At 37.2% G+C, this 19,365-nt stretch overlaps 1 protein-coding gene and 1 non-coding gene across 3 annotated transcripts in view; both read left to right on the top strand.

Moving 5' to 3' along the window:
* SESN1 (sestrin 1) overlaps positions 1-19,365 on the top strand; it is a 125,121-nt gene that overhangs the window by 31,549 nt on the left and 74,207 nt on the right. The window lies entirely within an intron of this gene.
* On the top strand, positions 4,335-4,440 carry LOC116477166 (U6 spliceosomal RNA). The gene has a single exon (XR_004250380.1). It is a non-coding gene; the product is annotated as a U6 spliceosomal RNA (small nuclear RNA).

The raw sequence follows: 19,365 nt of genomic DNA, 5'->3' as shown, positions 1-19,365 counted from the left end.
AGTTGGGGTAAAATAAATGAAAATCTATTTTTTTTTAGTTTTTTTGGCTTTTTTCTTTTTTTTTAAAGGGTAACTATTTTCAGACATTTTTGGGTACCAGACAACTTGTAGAAGGTATTTTTCTTCTTTTGAAATGCGTTAACTTCACAATATATAATGAATAGCTTTGTATGTAAATGGTTAAAACTCCCCTGGTGAGGAATTTATAGATTGAGTAGAAAGACAATCAAATTAAAAGATGGTAACACAGACGTATCTGAATCAGAGTATCATCAAAAGCTTAAAAGCAAAAGGATCAGCAAGGGTACATAGGAAAATGCAAAGGGGAAACAGCAGTAATCACAGCATTAATCTCAGAGAAGACCTCAGGATTCAAGGATTAGGCAAAACTGGTCTTCATTGGCAAGATAGTGAGTTCTCAGTCGGGATGAGCAGACAGTTCCCCAGCTGTGGTTCCCTAAATTTTGATTGCTCTGTCTCCATGAACATTTCCACATCATCTCTATCCCTTCTGGTCCCACCACTGTAATTGAGTTGCCTACTGGATATGGCTCATGGAAAATTTGGGGCAAGTCATTGGTCTGTGCAGCCTGCTGGCCTTCCCCCCAACCCCCTGCCCAAGGGCAGGCTTCCTCTGTTTTCTCGTGTGCTCCCTCCTACCACCCCACCCTCCTACTTATTTCTCTTTAAACAGTTATACCTGAGCCCATGTTGGCAGTTTCCTTCTCCTCTTCTATCTAATATAGAGATGTGTCTCTACCCTGGCTGACAGACATATTCATGCTCCCCTCTTAGGCCAGAAGCTTGCCCCACCTCTACAGGGTGACTCCTGGGACTCAGACAGGGCAGTGACCAAGGGCTGTTTCTCTCTGCAGGAAGGCTTTATCATCCATTCGTTTGGTATACTTTCAGACATCTTGTTCTCTCTCAGACCAACTATGAAGTGTGTTTCAAACTTTGCAGATGCAGTCGTATATCTACCTTCATTACAGCAGTCCCACCTTATCAATGGTTTCACTTTCCTCGCTTTCACTTACCAGCAGTACAGTATAATGAGGTATTTTAAAGAGAGAGACCACATTCACATAAATCTTTATTATAGTATATTCCTATAATTATTCTATTTTATTGTTACTTAGTGTTTTTAATTTCTTACTGGGCCTAATTTCTAAATTAAACTTTATCATAGCTGTGTATGTGTAAGAGAAAACACAGTACATAGGGGGTTCATTACTACTTGTGGTTTCACACATTTATGGGGGTCTTGGAATGTGTACCCCACAGATACCAGGGGACTACTGTGTATGAATTCATGTGGCAATACAGCTATTTCTCTGTCTCTCTCTTTCACAGGCACACACCATCTTAAAATTTTTATATATGACTTCTCATAGTGTTTTCATTAAAGATAAATGCTTTTACATGGCCTCACGTAATTTATCATCCAAACTGGGACACTGTGAGAGAAGGGATTACACCAAGTCAACAGGAGTAAGCCAAGTTGAATAGTCAGCCTCCCTGCAAGGCCCTCCGTGGTCTGGCTGTTGAACTTGGCAGCCTCATCTTGCAACGTGCTCTTCCTCGCTCTGTGTGCCTCAGACTCACGGGCCCTCCTTGCTTACTGCTTACTTTTGCTCGAAAGCCTTTGACATGCTTTTTCCTCCACCTGGACAGAGCTTCGCCTCTGCTCTCTTATTCACCTAATAAACTCCCCTTGTTCATTTTTCAGATTTCTCTCAATTCTAACTTCCTCAAGAATGCCTTCCAGGCTGGGCGTGGTGGCTCATGCCTGTAGTCCCAGCTACCTGGGAGGCTGAGGCAGGAGGATCGCTTTAGACTAGGAGTTCAAGGTTGCAGTGAGCCGTGACTGTACCACTGCACTCCAGTCTGGGTGACAGAGTAAGACCCTGTCTCTAAAAAAGAAAGCCTTCTAGGGCTTCCCTAACTTGATCCATTCTCTCTCATTATTCCTCAGAGCACAATCTTTTATCATGTTTAGTTAATTCTTGGATTAATTTCTGTCCTCCACTAAAGTGAGGTTTAATGTGGGTAGAGACCATATCAGGGTTTTCTCATCATTTATTTTTTCACCACTCATTAGGCACATAGTAAAAACTAAATAAATATTTGTTATATTAATTAATATTTTTTTGAGACAGGATCTCGCTCTGTTGCCCAGGTTGGAGTGTAGTGGTACGCTCTCAGCTCACTGCAACCTCTGCCTCCTGGGCTCAAGCCATCTTCCCACCTCGGCCTCCCGAGGAGCTAGGACTACAGGTGTATGCCACCATGCTTGGCTAATTTTTGTATTTTTAGTAGAGACGGGATTTGACCATGTTGCCCAGGCTGGTCGCGAATTCCTGACCTCGAGCAATCCACCCACGTCCATCTCCCAGAGTGCTGGGATTACAGGTATGAGCCACCTCACCCAGCAGGTTAATTAATTTAAAAGAGGAAGGTGAAGATCAAGTTGATTGCATATCCCAAAATATTTACGTAGAATTAATTCTGATAAATCCCCTTTAATTTTTGCTTAAAATACATAGTACATTTTAAAATTATAACTGAAAGTGTTCAAAATTTAAAATTTTATTTTACATGTTATACACAAATAGAAAATGTCTACACATTAAATTTGTTGAAAAAAATTTTTTGGTCAAGGCTGTTTTTTTCTTAGATAGCATGCCTGTTTATTATTTAGGTTTAATACATGGAATCAGATGTGGTTTCACAGATAATCTATATTAGTACATTGTTCTTTTTTCCTAAGGGAAATGTAAAATAAGAAACAACTTTTTGTTGCTTTAATTTTAGATTATGTACATTTTAAAGTCAGATATACAACTGAGTAATGAATAATATGTGTGAGATATTTCAAAAAGTAAAATGCATTTTTAAAGGAATTGTTAACTTTCCGAGTAGCAATTTAATCACAAATTAAATCAGGGTTCATATACATGTATTGATTTAACCATTTAAATGTATTTGATTTGAAATTGGTCTATTCTGATGCAAGGATTGGGAGGGGAGAATAGAAAGAGCAGTAGATACTTTTCCTGGAGACATTGAAAGTTGCCTGGCATAAATTTAACACAGAGAGAAGGAAGATTATGTCATTATTCCTGATTCCCTTGGTCATTCGTCTTGTGGAGAACAATTGCTACATTCCAGTAACAAGTTTTCTGAGGCTTACTAATAGCTCCATGACACATTAAGTACTGATCTCATTTAATTATAATTTAAGTGAGATTAAATTATTCTATGTAGTTAAAGTAGAATCGAGCATCCTACAGATGCTGCACTAATTATAGTTATTGATGGCCTACTTTTTGTGACCTAAAAAGGTAAATGAGGGAGGGAATTGTCTTTGCCTTTGAGGAATTTTCCCTCTAAAATAGATTAGTTCACTGTCATTGCTGTTTATTTTCACCTAACACTTTTCTAGAATCTTCATAAAACTGCACAGTACTGAACTAATCAATAGAAAAGGCAGATGAATATTCTCCCAAAGGAAAAAACACTTGGCAGGTCAAATCAAGCATGTCAGATCTCTCTTCCCACTTCCAATTAGAAATTGTAAAGTTTTATAAACAAGTGCTTTAAGCAAAAGATGTGATCTGTGGATCAGGAATACATATACAAGACACTAATTTTAAAAGCTATTACATTTCTTAAAATACTTCTCTAAAAATTCTTTTAAATTTTTTAGAATCTATTCTAGAAAAAAAACTCAACAAATTATCCTTTGTTGATGTTTTATTTAGTGGTGTGGCTTTTTCCACAGATTAGATTGTTTACTCCTTAATATAAATGTGTGTGTGTGTGTGTGCATGTGTGTACATGTGTGTTTGTCTTTTTTGTTGTTTGTTATTGTTTGTTAATGTATGATTAACAGGCCTAGCTTTGGTGCTTTCAGGCTGAGAACTAAATGGATGATTTGTAGAAAACCAAAGTAGGTCAAAGAATACCATGGTGTAGCAAAGGGGAAGTCCCTGCGTTTAGTCACATTGTCTTGCCTCTGGTGGAGTTCACTTTCATTGTTACAGTGTAGGCCTGTCTTCCTGTGAGTGGAAGAAATCGTCAAATTGCAGAAAAGTCTTGGGAATATTATCATAAGTAACTTTTTAAAACAATATGTTATTGTAAGTTATTGGGAGGGCCAGTAGGGGCAGCAAAGGAAAAATAAAAAGTAGAACTGAATTTATCCCTAAATTAATTTCACAGATCAAAAGCAAAAATATGCATGAATATGACAGATTCTCTAAGTATGATGTAAGGAGTACTTTGTGGGTCTCTGTGGGATGGGAACTAGCATTTCAAATTTTGCCCGCCTTGTGCTTGCTTCAGCAGCACATATGCCAAAGTTGGAATGATACAGAGAAAATTAGCATGCCCCTGCACAAGAATGACATGCAAATTTGTAAAGCATTCCATATTTAAAAATAAAAATACAAACAAAATTCTGCCCTCTTATTCTGCTTTTTTATGTATAGCCATTATGGAAGTGACCATGTTTTGAAATCAAGGAGCTGTTCCAGGCTTTAGCAATCCATGTCATGTTAGTTCTGAAAATATGTAACTGAATAAACATTAAAAGAAAACCTACTGATTGTTGCAGTAGCAACTATCACACTTTTATGAAACACCATTTTGTGTCTGCTTGGCTATGATTAAGCAGTACTATTAGAATCCAGGAATGTACTCTGGCTAGCTTCAAAGATCTTAGACTGTTTTTTACATCTCAAAGTTAAAATGAATTTCTCTTAAAATTAAATTTTAAGAAATAGCTTCCTCAGGTTGGTTAAATGTTAAGAAGTTATCTGTAAATTATATATGTGTGTGTGTGTGTATATATATATGAAGTGATATATATGGAGTTACATAAATTTTGAAAAACTTCATTTTAAATTTGGTGTTTCCTCAAATATAGTATACTTGATATTTTTGATTATGTTATCTCTTACAGCAGAAGGTTTATTCTCTGACTAAATTTCCTTTCTTTAGGAACCCCCCCACCCACCCTTTATAAGGGCAAGACACCCGTGAGAATATTCAGCCTTTTAGCTCAGAGTTTTACTGAAGTTATTTTCTATTCTTGTATTTTCCAAGAATTGCTGACAACTTAAAAAGCTATCATACGAGTGAACACCAGTTGCCTAGATTGTTTGATGATTTTGGTCAAGTGTGGATCGGGATTTCCTGTCATTTTTCTTCCTCTTCTGGGCTGCATTGCTTCTATCTCTGAGCAATTGTACACTTGGAAAGAAAAAACAAAGCAAGGTCACTAGATCTAAATTACTTTTACTTCTGTGCCAAATGAAACTTTTCTTCTGTTATGTGTTACAATGTTTGGCATCTTTTGGCATCTAGAGAGAGATAAGCAGTTAGGAGGAGAATGTGGGATTGTTTAGGAGAGATTTTTCTGAGCTGAACTCTCACTTTTTCTGTACAGTTACACATCACCTAATGATGGACATACGTTCTGAGAAATGTCATTCGGCAATTTTGTCATTGGGCAAACATCACAGAGTGTACTTACACAAACCTAGATGGTATAGCCTCCTGCACACCTAGGCTATATGGTATAACCTAGTGTTCCTAGGCTACAAACCTGTATAGCATGTTACCATACTGAATACACACTGGCAGTTGTAACACAGTGGTAATTATTTGTATATCTAAATATATCTAAGCCTGGGCAGCATGGTAAAACCCCATCTCTACAAAAATACAAAAATTAGTCCTGTGTGGTGGTGTGTGCCTATAGATCCAGCTACTTGGGAGGTTGAGGTGGGAGGATCACTTGAACTCAGGAGGTCAAGGCTGCAGTGAGCCGTGATCATGCCACTGCACTCCAGCCTAGGCAACAGAGCGAGGCCCTGCCTCAAAAAATTAATTAATTAATTAATATATCTAAATATAGGAAAGGCATAATAAAAAAAATTACTGTACAATATTAGGGGACCCTGTTGTATATGCAGTACATCATTGACTGAAACATCATTATGTGTTACATGATTGAACCTCATCTAGAGACAGCCACTTCCTTCTCTTGGGCTGAAACATGTTCCTGGAATTCATATGATAAAGCAGGTTATCATCAAGAGAAACTCATTTTCCTATGGATTATATGATCCAGCAGCTTGGAATACATTTCTGAATTCTTTGTGTTTTGGGGTGTAGCTGAATGAAGTTTTTAGTATGTCAAAGGGAGACATGTTTTAAGAAGTAGGCATTCTACTAAAAGTATTGTAATTGCTTGCTGAATGAAGGGGATAATCCTTGCCCACTGCCTTTAAATACTAGGAGTTCCTGCAGGACAGCCTGAATATTTTTTCTGGATCATGAAATGAACAACTGGGTTCCAGAAGATAAGAGAAGTATGAACTTCTGAGCAGAGGCAGATCCTTGAATAAGAGGAACCTTTCTTTAGAAACAGTAATTGAGTTTTGGGAATTGTTGAGTATGTCAGTCCGGAATGTGTTTGGCTGCAAATAACAAAAAACCCTACTATGTCGTATAAACAGATAGGGGTCTGCCTCCACAAGAAGTGTTAATTAGGCAATCCAGAGCTGGCGTGATGTTCAACTACGTTAATAAAAGCCCTCTGCCATCCTTAGAATGTGATTTGTATCAAGGTTGTAAAAAGGCTGTTGTACCTTCAGGCATCACTATATTTCTGGCATCTATTGTTGTGTAACAAAATTACCCTAAAACATACCAGATCAAAACAATAAATATTAATTATCTCACATAGTTTCTGAGGGTTGAAAATTCAGGAATGGCTTAGCTGGGAGGTTCTGGCTCAGGGTCCCTTATGAGGTTGCAGTCAAGATACCAGCTGGGGCTGCAGTCCTCTGGAGGCTTGTTTGAGCTGGAGATCTGCTTTCTAAACTAACTCACATGACTGTCAGCAGGAGAATTCAGTTCCTTACCACAGGAATCTGTCTACAGGGTTCAAGGCATGGCAGTGGGCTTCTCTCAGAGCAGATGATCTGAGAGAGTGGAGAGGGTCTAGAGTGTGTGTCAGGGGAGGGAGAGGACAGATGGAGACAAGAACAAGATGGAAGTTGCAATGTCTTTTATAACCTAATCTTGGAAGTGAGCTATCACTCTTGCCATATTCTTTGGTCACAGAACCCTGATACAGTATGGGAAGGGACTATACAAGGATGTAGTCCCTTCAGGAGGCAGGCATCATTGGGAACCATCTTGTAAGCTGCCTCCTACACATCACAAATATATACGACACAGTGAGAAGGAAAGGAAAGAGACAGTGCTAGCAGACTTCTGTTTGTATCTCATTGGTGATAACTGTGTAACATAGCTTCTCAGGGGAGGCTGGGAAGTCAAATGTTTAACTTTCATAGCCTCTGTAGTAGAGACAGGCAGAAGGAAGTTGGAAATGGAACTTGGGTTAGCCTGCCGTCCATTTTCTGCCACTACCAGGCCATTTGATGACAGTAACTACTTTTAATTTGCCTGTATTGCCTGTTCGTAGAGTTAATGATGCATCTTGTAGGAGATTAGGAGTAGCCCAGAAAATTGCTTTTTATTGTTGTTGTTTTTCCAAGACAAAGTCTTGCTCTGTCACCCAGGCTGGAGTGCAGTGGCACGATCATGGCTCACAGCAGCCTCAACCTCCTAGGCACAGGTTATCCTCCTGTCTCAGCCTCCCAAGTAGCTGGGAAAGGCGTACGCTACCATGCCTCGCTAATTTTTAAATTATTTGTAAAGATGAGGTCTCCCTATGTTGCTCAGGCTGGTCTCAAACTCCTGGGCTCAAGCAATCTTCCTGCCTTGGCCTCCCAGAAGTGTTGGGATTACAGGCATGAGCCACTGTACCCAGTGAAAATTACTTTTTTTAAAGTGTGGTGGTTTCTCTAGTTGTTTTAGAAATAAAGTTCTCACTGGCACCTAGCTAACAGAAATAGCTTAAATTGTGAATCATAAGTAGTTTGTTGTGAGGAAATTTTAGGTTACTTTCTCCTTTGTATTCTTCTACATTTGTTTGCATAAAATATTTACGCAGTAAAAATTCTGAAATCTACAACTATACCCAATGCCTATGTTTTCAGATCTAAAAAGAAAAATTCTTCCCAACCACAAACATATTGAGTAACTACCATATATCATGGACAATTAGTATAGATCTTACACAATTTTTGGAAATTTAAAAATAATCTCTGTTAGGCACTATTTTACTTAGTGATAATTTTTTTGTAATGGTTACTAGACTTTTGTGAACCATATTGTTGGTTGAAATAACCATTCTGGTTTTCTTTTCTTTTCTTTTTTTTTTTTTTTGAGATGGAGTCTCTCTCTGTTGCACAGGCTGGAGTGCAGTGGCACGATCTAGACTCACTGCAACCTCCGCCTCCCAGGTTCAAGCAGTTCTCTGCCTCAGCCTCCTGAGTAGCTGGGATTACAGGTGCCTGCCACCACACCCGGCTAATTTTTTGGTATTTTTAGTAGAGACAGGGTTTCACCATCTTGGCTGGGCTGATGTTGAACTCCTGGCCTCGTGATCCACCCACCTCAGCCCCTCAAAAGGCTGGGATTACAAGTATGAGCCACTGCACCCAGCCACCATTCTGTTTATTATATATTCTTTCATTAGTTAATAGCAAACTACATTTCTGAAAAATACCACACAACTTGAAAACAAGAAAGTAGAGTCTGAAAAACTAGGGACCCAAGAAGGATTGGAGAGGAAAGTGAAGGGAGTTAGATGCAAAAAATAAATTGAAGGGAGATAAGGACCAGGGTTATCCTACCCTCCCTTTCCTCTTTTCACCCAGGGACCAGGTAGAAAGAGGATTCTGTCTTCAGGAAGGAGAAGCACGTAGCTATTAGCAGGTAGAGGTGAGGATTAGAACCTTGTGTGAGCAGATGTCATGCCTCAAAAATATATCCATATGTTTCGGACAAAAGGCTGGTTCCATAAATATACTGGAACAACTGTTCACCTTCTTGGAGAAAAGTATGAAGTTTGGACCTACCTCATACTAACAAATAGAGCTGCTATTTAATTTGACCCTAAGTTAGGGAAGGTCTTTTAAAGCATAACAGCAAGCGAAGAAAGCTTTAATGGAAAAGATAGTTTTGATTGCATAAAAATTAAGTACATCAAAAAGTACCTTAAATTTAAAATATAAACTACAAGTTGGAAAAATGAGTTGTATCATGTATGAAAAATGTTAATATTATTAATGTACAAAGAAGCTCATAAAATCATAAGAAAAAGCAAAAGACAAAAATAGAAAAATGGATGTTGTAAATAAAAATTTTGAACAAGTGTGCCAAAAAGCTCAACTTCACAATGACAGAAGAAATTTTTTGAGAGACTGTTTTTTTTTTGTGCCTACTATCTTAGTAGATTGTCTTTCAGGAGATAATTCTTGTGTAGGTCAGGATGTTATAAAATGAGCTTTCTTATACACTGCTTATAGACATGTAAATTGGTGTAACATAATTTTATCTTTTTATCAGTAATTCCACTTAGGGCAAAAATAATATTTCTTCACAATAGAGCTCTAAAGGAATTCTTTACTGTATTTTTTAAGGATTATAAAAAATCGGGTATAAAAATATCTTTTCGCCTTTAGACTGTATCACTCTCTTCTGTTAAACCGAGAAAATTAATAAACTTGTTTTTTCCTTCCTCTTACCTCCTATTTTTGTTAGTCAAGTTATTATTTTAATATTCTTAAGATTTATGACATTTAAGTTCTATTCCATCATCATAACTTTCAGAGTTAGTCTTAGTTTCTATATTTAAGAAAATTTGTTGTTCATCATTGGTATGAATAATCGGCAGAAAATTAAATTGACAATTACTTAGATCTATGTTCGGGGAATTTTTCCCAGATCTCCCCCCAAAAAATTAAGAAAAAACGAAAAGAAATGTCTTGCCAATAATATTAAAAATATTTAAAAATTGACAAGGGAAAAACTGGGGCAAGAAGTAATTCCAAAATAAAGATGAAAACTACTAAAATTGCACAAAGTAAATGTAATTGCCCAGACCCAGAAAGAAAACCCAAGCCTCTGTTAAATTTGTCTACATTTGGTTTATTTTAAAGGGTATTTAAAAGCTACCACTTTTTAAATTCCTGAAGTATGCATACTTATTAATACAGATATGATAGGTCCTAGAAAATATTTTCAAAACTGAGCGAGTGTTGCTTCATGAGATCCAACCTTTATAAATTTTCTTTCCCTTAAGTGTTTGAATTTCAAATAAAAGCAGTGAAAGCATCTAATGCCTTCTCATTGCATTTAGGAATGCCAGAGTCCTTCATGTGGCCCATGAGGGCTTTCACTGGCCCAGCCTCATCTCCCAGTCTCATCTCCATATTTCCCGTTGCTCTCTGTGTCCTTACTTAGTTCACTGGCTTTGTTGCTGCCGTTGTTCCCACTTTAATTTATAGCAGTCTCTCCTATCTTGGGGCTTTCTCGTGTTTCTCAGTCTGCATGGAATGTTCTCTCTTCCTCTCCCCCACACCATGCTTTATTAACACCCCCTTATCCTTTATATATTAGTATAATTGTCAGTTACGCAGGGAAGTGGGATATGTGGCATATGACTTAAGCACTCTGTTGTCTTACTGTCTGGGTTTTCATCCCAGTTCATTATTTACTGGCTGTATAATCTTAAGATATTTGACTTATCTCTGAGCTCCAATTTCTTTATCTGTAAGGTGAGGGAAGATAATTCTTACTCATAAGATGCTGTGATCATTAAATAAGAAAATGAAAGAAGCCATATGTTTCCAACACAAGGCCTCACTAGCATTGAATGAAGTACTTCTTAAATGTTAGACAAAATTATTCCCAACCTACCTCCTACCCCCAATTCCCTGCTGTGCACACACGCGTGCACATATATATATATACACACACACACACACACACACACACACCCCAGTCTAGAACAGCTCCTTTTATTGAATAGTGACGTATATGACCATATACCTCTTATTCCTAACATTTACAACTTTCAGTTAATTTATTGATTGTTTGATTAATGTCTGTCTCCCTTGACTAGATTATAAGCTCTATGGGGTAGCAGCTGTGTGGTTTTGCTCATCCTATTCTCAGTACTTGGTCTGGATTAAGTCAACAATAAATATTTGTCGAGTGTAGGGACAAATGAATGAACTAAAGGAATATTCTGTCTCCTCTCAAAACTGCATACTTAATGGTTGAAATGTTTCCTGTAGTATAGTTTTGCCTTTAAGCCTATAAATCACAAATTCAGTATCAATGACTAGAGAATAATGTACTGCCAGTAACTTATATAAAACCTGCTTGTCAATAGAAATTGTTTTCAGGCCTTTTGGAATGTTTAAATATAACATTTAAAAAGTATATAATGATACTCTCATTTTCAATAACATTGGGAAAGGATTACATTAAAACTTTAAGTGAACATTGAAGTCTAGATAAACTATTTTAAGTAATGTTTGATCTCAGCTGTCTAAAAATATACATAAGAAAGGGAACTGAAAGTAAATATACCAGTATGTTATAATAGCAGTGGCTTTCTTTGAGTGGTAGGACTATGATCAATTTTTATCATTTTGTATTTATGCTTATATATTTATATCAATATAGTTTTTACTTTTACATTAAAACATTGCTTTATAATAACAAAAATTATCTTTAAATTTTTCTCAAATATTTCTGGAACTTATAGAGGGAAACTTCATTCATTCATTTATCTAACAATTATTTACTGAGCAACTACAAAGTGCCAGGCACTGTTTTAGGCTAAGAGGATGAGATTATAATAAAATAAGCAACAGTTCCTTTCTTTGTTGAATTTTCATTTTGATGTATTTGCAGCTACCTGTCTGACTTTGGTTTGAAACTTATCTTCTACATCTGTCCTACTAAAAGTAATGGCAAAAACTATAATTACTTTTGCACCAACCTAATAAGCCATTGTTGTCTGCTGTGGTTTGAATGTGTCACTCCAAAATTTGGGTGCTGTCAATGTGATAGTATTAAGAGATGGGGTCTTTAAGAGGTGATTAGGCCAGAGGGCTGCTCCTTCATCAGTAGAATTAAGGTCCTTATTAAAGAGGCTTCACACAGGGTTTGGCTAACTTGCCTTTGTTCGACTGTCTTCTGCCATGTCAGGAGATAGCAAGAAGGCCCTTATCAGACCAAATGCCAGCATCTTGACCCTAGACTTTCCAGCCTCCAGAACTGTGAGAGAAAACAAAACAAAACAAAAGATTTTTTAAATAAATTACCCAGTCTCAGGTATTCTGTTACAGTGGCACAAAATGGAGTAAGACAATGTTACATTAATTTACCATTTTTATCTTGTATTCAATTACAGAAAAAAAGAAAACCAGTGACCACAATTTCCAAACTCTTTGTAATTCTACAAGCTTTTAAATGTTTTTCATACTTTAGAATCCCATCTTTGACCTCTAATCGTAAGCAAAAAGTTAATAAGAGGAGCCTATTTAAACATTCCTTAAAGGGTTATATTTTCTCCTTCAAAGAGTCCATTTGTATAGTATTACTAATATACAATGTTGCAGTTTGTTCAACTCCATTTATGTTAAAAATACACAACTGATGTGTTACATTTTTCACTGAAGTAGCACCATTATTTGACTCAGTTTCAATGTTTGGGAAATAAACAATTTTTAAAAATCTTTTTTTTTTTTTTTTTTGAGACGGAGTCTCGCTCTGTCGCCCAGGCTGGAGTGCAGTGGCGCGATCTCGGCTCACTGCAAGCTTCGCCTCCTGGGTTCACGCCATTCTCCTGCCTCAGCCTCTCCGAGTAGCTGGGACTACAGGCGCCCGCCACCACGCCCGGCTAATTTTTTGTATTTTTAGTAGAGACGGGGTTTCACCCTGGTCTCGATCTCCTGACCTCGTGATCCGCCCGCCTCGGCCTCCCAAAGTGCTGGGATTACAAGCGTGAGCCACCGCGCCCGGCCTAAAAATCTTTATAATATTCTGATCCTCTGTGAAATTTCATCACACCCTGCTGTTTTATAAAACCAATTTTAAAGCTACTGATCCAAAAGAAGTTTTAAACCATCGTGAAACTGATTTCTGAAATGAGTTTGTTTTTTTTTTTAAGAGATTTCCTGTTTGCTTCTGAAGTTAGTTTGCAAGTTAGTTGTTTAGAACTCAGGTTATATTTCTATGTCTAAGCAGCATTAATACTTGGTGATTAGCTTCAGGAATCAGTTCAAAAAATTGAACAACTTTAACCATAACAAACTTCCACTCACAATATTATTTCTATGGAGGTGGCTGAGGACCACATTTCCCCTACCTTAGCAGTAGAAGCTGTGTTTGTTCCTTCTCGCCTTCCCTTGCTAGGCTGGAACCTGGAGACCAGAAAGTAAGAATGGAAAGGAAGGGATGCTAGTGGTGGATGAGTGATTGTTGGCAGCAGTATTTTTTTAATTCCTTATGATTACTAAAAGAAGATAGCTCTCTTGAAAGGTTGTTGTTCCTATGGTCAGACTGGAAATCGGCTTTTGCCTTTAGGCTGAGAGACCTAAGGATTGTGTAAGTCTATTGATTTGGGAATGGGAGGTAACTTCTGCTGCCTGCTCATTTGTATAGATAGGTTATTTGAAAGTTAGAGACTGCTTTGATGTTTGCCTGCCTCTCTTAGGAAGCTAATTTCATCAGTCTTTCAGACCAGTCCAACTAATTTTTCCTCCTTCAATCAGTTTTATATATTTAAAGTCTATTTTTAATATTTAAAGACTTGCCATACTGTCTCCTTAGCAAGATGGAAAGTCTATGATTCACTATACATTAAAATGACTTTTTTTTTTTTTTAACAATTTAAACAATAGTAATCTGTGTGTCTTTTCTAGGCTGGAGATGTGTTCTCTGCTTCTAGCCCCTGAATGTTTTGACTGCTACTTAATGGCGCTGTTGTAGACAGATGCCACCTTCAGCTGGTAGCACAATTGGTCAGTCTTTGAACAGCTCTGAGTTGGGCCAGTTATTGCTGTTTGGATATGTTTAGATTTGAAGTTCCTCCCTTCCATTGTGAGTAGAGCAAGATTGTGTCATCCCATAAAACCTATTGAAAAGTGAAAAAGTAGTCAAATCAGATGCCTATCCACCAGTTTGGCTTTTTCACTAAATTGGCCAGTATTTTTACTTCATATACAGAGTTTTAAAAATCAGTTGTTGTTGTTCCTTTACTTACAGCCTTTCCTTTGTTGTATTTTACAACACTGTTTTATAAATCTTCATTTTAAAATTTCTTTTAAAGCTGTTGCCTATGTTTCAAACCAAAGTCAGACATGGAGATTTATTTACTTCCTCTTCTCTGGGTATTTATTTGTTTTGACATTTAATTCCCATGATGCAACTTTCTTGAGAATTTTTTAAAAGAGGGTTTTTTGGTAAGCTAACTTCCTTTCAGTTCTATGTTATTAAAAAATACATATAAATATATATGTAATGATTTCAACGTAATATATATTATACATCAATATTAGTAGATAATATATTAATATAAATATATGTCCCCTCTCCTTTTTTTTTATTTTTTATTTTTTAACTGACACATAATATTTGTACATAATTATGGGGTACATAGTAGTGTTTCAATTACAATGTGCAGTGATCAGATCAGGATAATTAGCAAATCCATCATCTAAACAGTTATTTCTTTGTGTTGGAAATGTTCAATTTCCTCTCTTCTAGCTATTTGAAAATATATAATATTGTTAACTATAGTTATCCTACATTGCTATGGAACCCTAGAAGTTATTCTGCTTATCTAGCTATAATTTCGTATACTTTAGCAGATCTCTTCATGTTCCCCCCCTTTCCCCCTACTCTTCCCAGCCTTTAGTAACCTCTCTTCTACCTTTTACTTCTATGAGGTCAACTTTTTTTTTTTAGCTTTCACATATGAGTGAGAACATACGATATTTAACTTTCTGTTCCTGGCTTATTTTACTTATCATAAATTCAGTTCCATCCATGTTGCTGTAAATGACAGGATTCCTTTTTTATGGCTGAGTAGTATTCCACTGTGTGTATATAACACATTTTAAAAATCCATTCATCCTCTTTTTTTTGATACCAACTTTTCCTACTCTTATGTGCCAAGATGTTCTCAAAGCCTTGCAGAAATCATAGCTGTCATTTATTCATACATATGTTCTACAGGTGTTTGTTGAAAGCCAGCTCTGTACAAAGAAGCGGGCTAAGCAAAAAAGACAAAGATACTAAGTCCTAGAGAGACTTGCTGTTTAGTGGAGGAAACAGAGAAGGAAACCATTGTTATGTTTTAGGTACTCATCCTGTCACTTTTTATAGCTCTGAACTTCACACACTGGAGTATGATTACAGCCTGTGATATATGGCCATATCCCAAGGTATGCAGGAACACATAGAATAAATTGTGATGTATCTTCCTGGAATTTAGAATCGGGAATGGGAGGCAGGGATGAGGAAGAGATAGGTAATTTAACTGGTAAGTAATGAACAGCATTATTTTAGGTTAAAAATAAGCATAGCTATATTAGGGAATAAGATTTTAAAATTTGACATAAAAAATTCTCCTACTTATGGCCATCTACCCACAGGTTTGTCACCATATTATCCCCTGTGGAAGGAGTTCACTCCTCTCAGAGGTTAGAGGTCCTCTGGGAAAGATTTTGTAGAGGCCCTTCTATCTGTTCTAATAAACCTGGTTGTGTTAAACGGAGAGGCTAGAGAAGGTGGCTGCCTTTTCAGAGCACAGCCTTGGTATTTCCTATGCAGTCACTACATTTTAACAGTAATCCTTTAAAAATACTTTCACTACTTTTGTTAACTAAACCCACGGTGCAATACTGTGGTGCAGATCTCAAGACAAGTAAACAAGGGAGGTGGAGGAATGAATGTCTCAGGAAGGTGGTTCCTCAGATTATTCACCTGTGGTAAACTGCCTGCACCACATACAAGCAGGGTCACTTGGAGATAGCTGAATGTTTATTGAGGCCTTTGTGATCTTGGAAGACAAAAGATTAAGGGAGGGCATTTGTGAAGGTCATTCTTCTTGTCACCGTTTCAGTGAATGTTGGCAGCAAAAATATTGCGTTAGATTTTTTTAAGCTTGTAAATGTAATATTTTTTACTTATGTTCCAAAGTATATGAATTATTGAAAGTTGAGGCATTGGTTTTTTATTTAGAGCAAAGGACAGAATACGCTTTTTTCAGTCCATACGGGTTCAAAATCAAATTCTTATTTTCAATCAGAGTTCTTCCATATTGTGCCTCACATTTATTTATTTCAGAAACATGTATTATCTACTCTGTGTAACATTCCATGCCAGACACTGGAGAAACAGATAAGGCAAAGGTCTCATTCTCAAGGAGCTCACAGACAGGTGGGCAAGATAAACAGGGAGTTATGGTATATACTGATAAGTGCCATGCAAGAGAATTCTGCAAAGGCTTTGGATGGTTGGGGATGAGGGGATATAGAAAGGGAGTAGTCAGCTTAAGCTCTGTAGAAGAGTAATGCCTTAGCTGGCTCTTGAAGCCTGACTAAGGAGAGGCCAGTCGAAGAAGTGAGAGATAAGGTGCTCTGGTCAGAGAGATTAGCATGTGCAAAAGTACAGAACCATGAGATTTACTGTGTTTGAAGAACTGTTAAGTAAGTTGAACTCAGTATCATTGGAGACATAGGCAGAGATGAAGTCTGAAATGGAATTACATGCCATGTGAAGAATCTGGATTTTATTTTGAAAGTTAGGGGGAACCTATCAAGGATTATATCATCATCAGATCTGCATTTTGGAAAGACTTCTCCAGTGTAGAGAATAGGCTAGAAGGTGGCAAAGGCATTGAGACAGAAAGGAGGCTATTGTTCTAATCCGGGAGAGACATGGTGAGGGACTGTTTTGATGGGGTTGGGAGTGAGGTTGAGGATAGGGGATAGATTTTACAGTTTCTAGGATGTAGAATATTCAGAACTTGACAAGAGGTTAGTAAGGGTGTCAGAGGAGCCTAGCTAGGCACAGACTTGCAGGTGTCTGCACTGGACGACTGGAGGTATAATGAGGCCTTTGTGGAGGTAGGGAATATAAGAGGTGGTAGCGTAGTGCAATGGGTTTGGGGAAGGTGACGAGTTCTGCATTTTTTTTTTTTTTTTGAGATGGAGTCTCGCTCTTGTTGCCTAGGCTGGAGTTCAATGGCGCAATCTCAGCTCACTGCAACCTCCACCTCCCAGGTTCAATGATTCTCCTGCCTCAGCTGCCCGAGTAGCTGAGATTACAGGCATGCGCCACCACGCTCAGCTAATTTTGTATTTTTAGTAGAGACGGGGTTTCTTCTGTTGGTCAGGCTGGTCTCAAACTCCTGACCTCAGGTGATCTGCCTGCCTCTGCCTCCCAAAGTGCTGGAATTACAGGCATGAGCCACTGCGCCCGGCTGAGTTCAGCTTTTTATTTTTTATTTTTTGATTCGAGATGTCTGTGTGACATCAAGATTCAATATATTAGGTAGATAGAGAAATAGGCCTCAGATTCAGTAGAAAGGACTGAGATGTAATTACAGGTTTGGTCAGTGATGAAAGTGTGAGATCATTCAGGGTGATCTAGATCTAGATATTCTCTTATGTTTTCTTCTAGATGTTTTTTAGTTTTATATGTTAAATTTAGGTCTGTGATCCATTTTGAGTTACTTTTTGTTAAGGGTATGAGGTTTATGTCTAGAGTCATTTTGTTTTCTTTCTTTTCTTTGCATATGGATGTCCTATTATTTCATCATTACTTGGTGGAAATACTATCCTTTCTCCATTGAATTGCCTGTACTCCCTTTTTTCTTTCTTTTTTTTTTGATTTTTTAGGCAAGTTCTCACTCTGTCACCCAGGCTGGAGTGTGGTGGTGTGATCACGGCTCACTGTCCCGCCGGTATCCTTGGCTCAGACAGCCCTCCTGTCTTAGCCTCCCAAGTAGCCGGGATCACTAGCATGTGCCACTATGCCCGGATAATTTTTTTTTATTTGTAGTAATGGAGTCTCCCTGTGTTGCTTGGGCTGGTCTTGAACTCCTGGGCTCAAGCAGTCCTCTTGCCTTGGCCTCCCAAAGTACTGGGATTACAGGTGTGAGCCACCATGCCTGGCCACTTCTTTGTTAACAGTAAGTTGACCATATTTTTATCAGTCTATTTCTGGGCTCTCTATTCTGTTCCATTGATATGTGTACCTGTCCTTTCACCAATATCATGCTGTATTAATTATGATAGCTTTATAGTAAGTCATGAAAACAGTATGACTGTTCTAGGTCTTTTGCCTTTCCATATAAAATTTTGAATCAGTTTGTTGACATTTACAAAATAGCTTGCCAAGATTCTATTTGGAATGTTGAACTTACAGATGGGAAAAATGGACACCTTACTAGTATTGAGTCTTCCAATCTATGAGCATTGAATATTTCTCCACTTATTTGGATCTTTGATTTCTTTGATCAGAGTTTTGTAGTTTTTGGTGTATGGAGTCTATACATATTTTGTTGGATTTATACCTATTTTATTTTTTGTTGTAATTTTTTAAATTTAAATTCCAATTGTTCATTGATGGTCTATAGAAAAGCAATTCACTCTTGTATATTAACTTTGTATCCTGCAACCTACTCAACTCCCTTATTAGTTCTAGGAGTTCGTGGTTTTTTATAAATTCCTTGGGATTTTCTATGTACATAATTGTGTCATCTATAAGTAGGGACAGTTGTTATTTATTCAGTTTTGTTTTTTTGTTTGTTTGTTTGTTTTGTTTTTTATCTATATGGCTTTTATTTACTTTTCTTGCCTTATTGCCCTGACTAGAACTTCCAGGACTATGTTGAGTAAGAGTGGTGAGAGTAAATATTCTTTCCTTCTTCCCAATCTTAAGAGGAAAGCATTCCATCTTTCACCATTAAGTATAAAAACAGCTGTAGGTTTTTGTAGAAGTTTTTAAGCTGAGGTAACTCCCACTCTATTCTTATTTTTCTGAAAGTTTTTAAAAATCATAAATTAGTGTTGAATTTACTCAAATGTTCTTCTGCATCAATTAATATGAACATATGGTTTTTCTTCCTTATCCTGTTAAAATGGTAGATGACATTGATTTTCAGATGTTGAACCAGCCATGCATTCCTGGAACAAATCCCCCTAAATCATGACATATAATGCTTTTTATACATTGTGGAATTCTGTTTGCTAATATTTTGTTTAGGATTTTTGCCTCCATTTTCATGAGGGCTGTATTTTTCTTTTTTTGTATTGTGTTTGTCTGGTTTTGGTATTAGGGTAATACTAGCTTCATAAAAATAATTGAAAATTTTTCCCTCCTTTCTTTTTTTCTGGAAAATGTTATGTAAAA

The sequence above is a fragment of the Hylobates moloch genome, unplaced genomic scaffold, assembly GCF_009828535.3.
Source record: "Hylobates moloch isolate HMO894 unplaced genomic scaffold, HMol_V3 SCAFFOLD_2, whole genome shotgun sequence".
Taxonomy (NCBI): Eukaryota; Metazoa; Chordata; class Mammalia; order Primates; family Hylobatidae; genus Hylobates; species Hylobates moloch.
The sequence above is the reverse complement of the archived record's forward strand: the minus strand, read 5'-3'. Positions and strand labels throughout refer to the sequence as shown.